General features: G+C 36.9%; 1 pseudogene; it reads right to left on the bottom strand.

Moving 5' to 3' along the window:
- Nucleotides 1–3615: 3615 nt before the first annotated feature.
- Nucleotides 3616–6593, bottom strand: part of LOC113945068 — a 78100-nt pseudogene continuing 75122 nt past the window's right edge.

Below are 6593 nucleotides of genomic sequence, written 5' to 3'. Positions count from 1 at the left end.
TTTTAGATCACTTTCCAGTCCTCAGTAGGCTACTTCATATCCACATCTTGGCTCCACCATAGATACAAAGGGCAATTATAGCAACACCACAACAGAAGCTGTGGGACTTCACATCTACAGAGCTCTTTGCAAATATAAACTGCACAAAAATATAAATTCTTTTCTGTAACCCCTTCAAAAGAAAATATGCAGAAGCTGGTAATTCCTCACAGTTTCTCTGCTGGCATGGAGTAAGGAGTAGCATCAATGGCAGAATGTTGAGTCTTTACAAAGAATCTATGATCTCAGGCAAGCAAAATTTGTCAGTTTAATGAGATACTGCAAGTTAGTCAACTGTTTCATTGCTTTGGCCCCTCAGAAGTGTGTTAGGCATTGATTACAATTACATAGTGTAAATTATTCTAGTTTGTTCAGTACCTCAAGTAATCAGCAGTAACTCCTCATACGTTTGAACTCTGATGCTGGCATTCCCATGCCATATCTTGTTAGACATTCAGACAACTGTGCTGATCACATATTTCCTCTTACTTTAATAGGCCTTTCAGGAATGAACAAGCAATCCCTTGTATACTACTATAGTTCCCATCACTTGATGGTCACACTTAATTAAGCACTAGTTTAGTAGAGAGCTGGTTACACTTCATTTCATTAAGTGATTTCATGATCACCAGAGGTACACTGACAGCTCTGTTAGCTGAAGCTATGTGAAAAGGGGCAGCAGAGACAACAGTAACATTTTGCAGCACTTCCTCTCCAGTGATTTTCCAGGCACTACTCTTGCAGAGCACATCTAGTTACATTTCCATTAGCATTTAGCTTTTTGGCTCAAAGCTATCTCAGACTTGAGGTATGATAGCCCGTATCGTATTACTGCTACCTTTAGCAATGTTGGTCACCAAATCCTTAAGGTCATCATTTTTATATAAAGTAGATACTAAGAATTTCTTCATCTGTCTTCTCTCCTTTAGGTATTTCTGTTCATGGTCAGCAAATAAATGTGATTAAAGGACAACATCTCATTTTAAAAATGTAAGCAAGAATCAATTGTGAAACAAGAAAATGTTGAAAGGTTCTCCAGTATGATAAACCAGGCAGTTTAAAAACACTGGGCAATTAACTCTAAAGTATATAAGTATCACATGACAGGAAAAACACAAGCAATGTTACATAATGGACATTGCAGGATATATGTAAAACCACATATTAAAGCTGTATGCAACAAAAAACTTCTCACAACAGTTTATGTTCATTCATAGGGATATGTAATGCACAGATGCTTTAATGTTTCTAACGTGAAAGCATTTTTCCTAATTGAACGGGGGGGGATTTTGCATGACTGTACTTCAAACCTAGATCTAAAGTTCAATCTGCCTGTGTTTTAAGACATATTTCAGTTTAAGAGGGAAAGAAGTATTAGGAAAACACCATCATAAAGGAGAACGAGATGAAAGAGGTACAGATGCATAGCAAAAGCCAAAAATAATGCTAAAGACTTGATTTTTGTTGTGAAGCCCTTTGTCACAGAGATTTGCATTCAAAAACTGTGAAAATTGATAAAGGTTATCTCATATAAAAATAGCATCTTTGTTCTATCTGGCCTTTAGTTCAAATTATATGAAGACATAGCAGAACATTTATGATACACTATAACCAGACAAGAAGAAAAATAAAAATACTTTGTGCTGAAGAGCCAAATGATATGACTACTTGTTACTGTCATTCCTGTTCTATATAAGAGTCATGAGATTGACATACTAATGAAAAGCTTCCTACATATTTCATCTGTTTTCACTTTCCTATACGAATTATGCTATTATCGTTTGTGATGAGATGGGTTTGTCACCGGAGTCCAGAATATAAGGGAGACACTTCATTCCTAGGTGGAATTCTGTTTTGTGTGTCTTCACAAACACACATACATCACATAAAAACAAATTAAAAACCAAACAAAAAAACCCCTCATCTAGCAATGAAACCACATAACGATGTATGGAAAAATGCACCATGCCACCCCCCACAGTTTACAACACAGTTATGAGAGGTTTCATGTAAATTGTGTGAACTTTTGCTTAGAAATTACACTTGTACTAACGGGGGGGGGGGGGGGGGGAAACAAACCTGCACTGATTTTTATGACTGGACTGCACAAACTATTGTTCTAAATAATATATATTCTTATAACATCTTTCACACATGTAGTCTTCACAGTAACTATATCCCTGTTCCAAATTTCAAGGCAGAGTAAATGATATGCCAAGCATTTAGGTGACCTGTTTGAAATTGTTTAATGAGTTAGAGTTATCCTGGCTGTCTCAAGCTCTCATACTACATAAAGCACACTCCAACTACAGTTTGTACTGAGTCATTTAGCCACAGATACTGTAAGCAAAAAGAAATTACATTACTTAAGTCTTAGAAAGGTGATATTTTGTACACTCAATAAATCAAGGAAAAGGAAATCAGCAATGGGCTTTCAACCAAAAATACAAATTCGTGGCAAGGTTACTCAGATTTGGTTATCAAGAAAAGATATTCTCACTGTCTTGAGAAGAAATCTCTAGATCAGATCTCTAGATTAGATCTCTTGTTCTGCTAGCACACAAAACCTAATTCCTTCAAGAAAAACTTTGTATTTTTCAGGTAGGTGAAGCATAGCTCAGTAATAACAATTACTTTACTAATGTACTAATGAACAAAAGGTTACTCACTGTAACATAATCTAAATAAACACCCTCCTCCATATCTCTTGAATGGATGACTTGCAGAGCATTTCTCACCCTGCATATCACATATTTTAACCCTACCATTTAACGAGCCTGTCTCATGTACCTTCATATGTTACTTGGCTGCCAGTTATATGCATTGACTGGACACCTCAGTTTTAAAGTGCTGTGCATTCTCTGTGGTACTACAAAAGCAACATTATTGATAACAAAGACAAGTTCCAAAAGGGAAAACAGAAGAACATCCAACTATAAATCTTTGATTTATAGGAGACTCAAAGCTGCATGATTCAAATACCAGAAATTCACTTTCAGGAATTTTGGCAAGTTTGTATAACCAATAAATTGTTACTAGTTTTCCTTGGTATTTGCTATAACATTAATAGTAGTGGATTTCTTCATACATGTTTGATTTTAATATCCAGATCTGTGCGAATCCCTCCGCTGTTTAACAGAACAAAATTAAACATCAATTACAAAGTCAAAGAAGGAAATCTAAAACATTTTCCTTTTTATTAGGCAGATACTCAGAGGCTGAAGATTTAGTCTTCACTGAAAGGCTTTGCCAGCATAACTGCTGTTAATGGTTATGACATTTTTTCTTTGAGTGGCATAGGCAGAGCATGACAAAAGCATTTTTCACATCCATCTTTCACATCTGATTTTATGTATATCTTCCACAAACTTGATATCTTATTTTGTCTCGCAAGCGTTTAAATTAATGAATTTTGTAATCACTGAGCAGCTAAAGATACACAAATCTGGGCTACAATGCCACATGTTTAGATACTACAGCTTTCAAGTGTCTCTTCTCCAGAAAGGATCTGGAGAAGCAAAAGCTCTGATTATTTTCCCTGAAGATGAACATGGGCTCAAAAAGAAGTGACAAAGCCTAAGAATACATGCGTGGCCTTGAATCTGGGGGCAGTTCATCAGCATCGGGGCTCTGTGGCACCAGCTGGAGCCTCAGCCTCTCCTCCAGTGGGAAAGACGTCAGGTCCTTCCTGGTGATCACACTAACCACTCGGTTCTGCAGGTCAACAGTGAGGTGGCACAGCCCCAGGGTGTGAAAGATGACACAGCTGCACTGCAGCGAGAAATGAGCTCGGACTGACATTGAATATTTGTTTATGTGTGACTTCTGTAAGGCAAAGAGAGAAGACAAAAGTACAAGCACTCCCACTGCCACAGGGGTGGGAAGGAGAGGCAGAGGAAGGAGGCCAGGGAGACAGGTAGCAGGCTTGAGGGACAGGAGCCAATAAGAACATGGATTCTTCTCTCCCTGCTCCCCATCCCATTCCCTAAAACATCAGGAAATACCATAGTAAAAAAGCACTTTCTTTTTTGGTAAACCCCCAGGTTGACTCTAAATAAACTATTACAAATGGAATGTACCCAAATTTCACAGGCTAGAAAAGTAAAGTTGAGGTCCATTGATATGGCCTAAGTTTTTACTTGGAAACAGTCAGTGACCCCAAGGTTTATTAAGTTTCAAGATTTTTTTTATAGTTGCTATCTCATTACACAGCCATTTATGATATCCTATAATATTTCACAGTAAATGCTTATAAAAAATCAATTCACATAGAAACAGGCTGCAAGGAAGAGGACAAAGAGAACAATCACATGGCTCTGAGAAGAAGAGGTACTAAACTCTGGTCACTGAAAACCATGAGGGCTATAATGGTTTCTTGATAGGAACAAAGCTAAAGACCATTTTATTGTTAACTAAACTGGTCTGTATAGAGTATATAGTGGTTCAGTAAGTTTTTACTTTTTCCATAATTCCACAGTATCCTTCTTATGACTTGACCAGTTCTATCAAAGAAGGTGTATTATGCTTCCCAAGTGTATGCTTCCCTAGACAGAGTAAAACTGAAACAAAGACTTGACAAAATATTATAAATAAATGCAGAGAGTAGAAGGACACATCTCTTCTCCCTCTTTCATTTACAGGACAGACAAGACATTCAAAGACATAAGGAGGAAAACAAAAAGTAAAAAGATTTTCTCTTTCCATACCACATATAATTTTGCTGTGGAACTCACTGCCACAGGAAATCATTACGTCCAAGAACTTCACAATGGATACTTACATGGATATCAGAAACAGAGCTTTCATGAGTGATATTAACAAGTTGTTGAAAGGGACACTTAACTTTGTGCTTCAGGAATCACATCAGATACTAAAAAGTTAGGTATCGATATGAAACCTCATTGGGTTCCATAAGTTTCTCATAATAAAAAGTTGTGTGGCCCAGTGGCACGAGCACTGGACTGGGCCTCAGCTGAGCTGGCATCTACTCCCATGTATGACCTCCTTCTGAACTTCAGAAATCATGTGTCCTCTCTCCACCTCAGTTTTCCCATCTATTAAAAGGAAACTCTTAATCCAAACTAGATAATGGATATTAGGAGCATTATTGGGTTTTGTAACTTTTCTCTCCTTCTAGCTATTCTCAAAGCAAGAGATTTAGACCAGATGGATCTTGAACTCAGCCCTATCTTATTTACACATAAGTAAACAGGAGCAGATTTTATATCTTTTTAAATAAAACCCATCTGAATTAGGCTTCCTGGCCTGGATTTCTCAGTGCCCCCCCAGCCTCAGCTTCAGTGACTGGAAATTCACTGAGGCAGAAACTACATTTATTTTGTTTATAACATATTTATTTTAGGCCTTATTTAGTATACTAAAATATTATTGCTTTTGGACCCGGTATTTTAGTAGTGTATTTAGGAAATAAATGTGGCAATGTCATAGCAGGGATTAAAAAAAAAAAAAAAAGAAAAAGGAAAGGGGAAAGAAATTTAGTTTTATTTATAATTTGATGTATAGGCACTGTACTGTAATGGAGTCTAAATCTCAAAAGTGTTGCTTTATATTTGCTTTATAGGACTATAAGAGCCAAATAATGACATTTAAATGATCTATTCCATTAACATTGTATCATTTTGTCAATCTGGAATGTATTTTAATCAAAAGCCCCCTTGAAATGGTCTCCTTTGTTGTATTTTCTTTTTGGCTCATTTTATCAACATCTGTTATGTTTATACAATATGAATTAAAACTTTGGAATGCTGTTTGTACTCAGCTACTTTTGCTGAGAATGTAATGTCGGAGGATTGGCAGTGTTTATGTAAATCAGTGCAGCTGACACAGCCATCATAAACAAATGAGAAAATATAACAAACACATTGTTCATGGAGGAAATGTTTGTTTTTAGAGTTGGCTTCAGTCTTACCAGATTGATGAAGAGTTGCTGATACCGGGGATCTGTAGTGAAGCGATTCAGCAGCATGGTGAGGCACGACAGATTGGGCAGCTTCTCCACTGTTATCTGGAACAGGCAAGAACTCATTTCTCTTTCCTTCTGTGCAGCATATTAGAACCCAGGGTTCAAAAGCTTCCCAGTTTGACTCCTAACTAAAAGATTTCTAGCAGAGCTACACTGGCAGAGCTTGTCCAAACTTTATAAATTCTTTTGCCAATACGGCTTAAATTAGCAATTTAAATTATAACACTCTTTAGTTACAAAAATATGTTTTTCCCTTACTGTAACTGTATCTCTGTTAAGACATTGTAAGCTGTATTGGCTTAGGGGTGAGGTTTTTCATGCTGTTAAAATTCACACACCAAGTGGTAATTATATGATAGCATAGGACAGGAAAATGCAGCAACACTCGTATCAGCCATCAGCTGAGCTTAACCATTTTCCATAGGAATACCTATTAGTGTCCTGGCACCTCATTGTACATAATTGCCATGCTCCTTCTTAACATTAATATGCCAGCCACATTCCCATGTGCAGACCAAGTTTCAGTAATACATGATGACTTTCCAGTCTGTATAAATTGCTCAAAACTACA

Source organism: Corapipo altera, unplaced genomic scaffold (assembly GCF_003945725.1).
Source record: "Corapipo altera isolate COAL_440 unplaced genomic scaffold, ASM394572v1 49, whole genome shotgun sequence".
NCBI lineage: Eukaryota > Metazoa > Chordata > Aves > Passeriformes > Pipridae > Corapipo > Corapipo altera.
The sequence above is the reverse complement of the archived record's forward strand: the minus strand, read 5'-3'. Positions and strand labels throughout refer to the sequence as shown.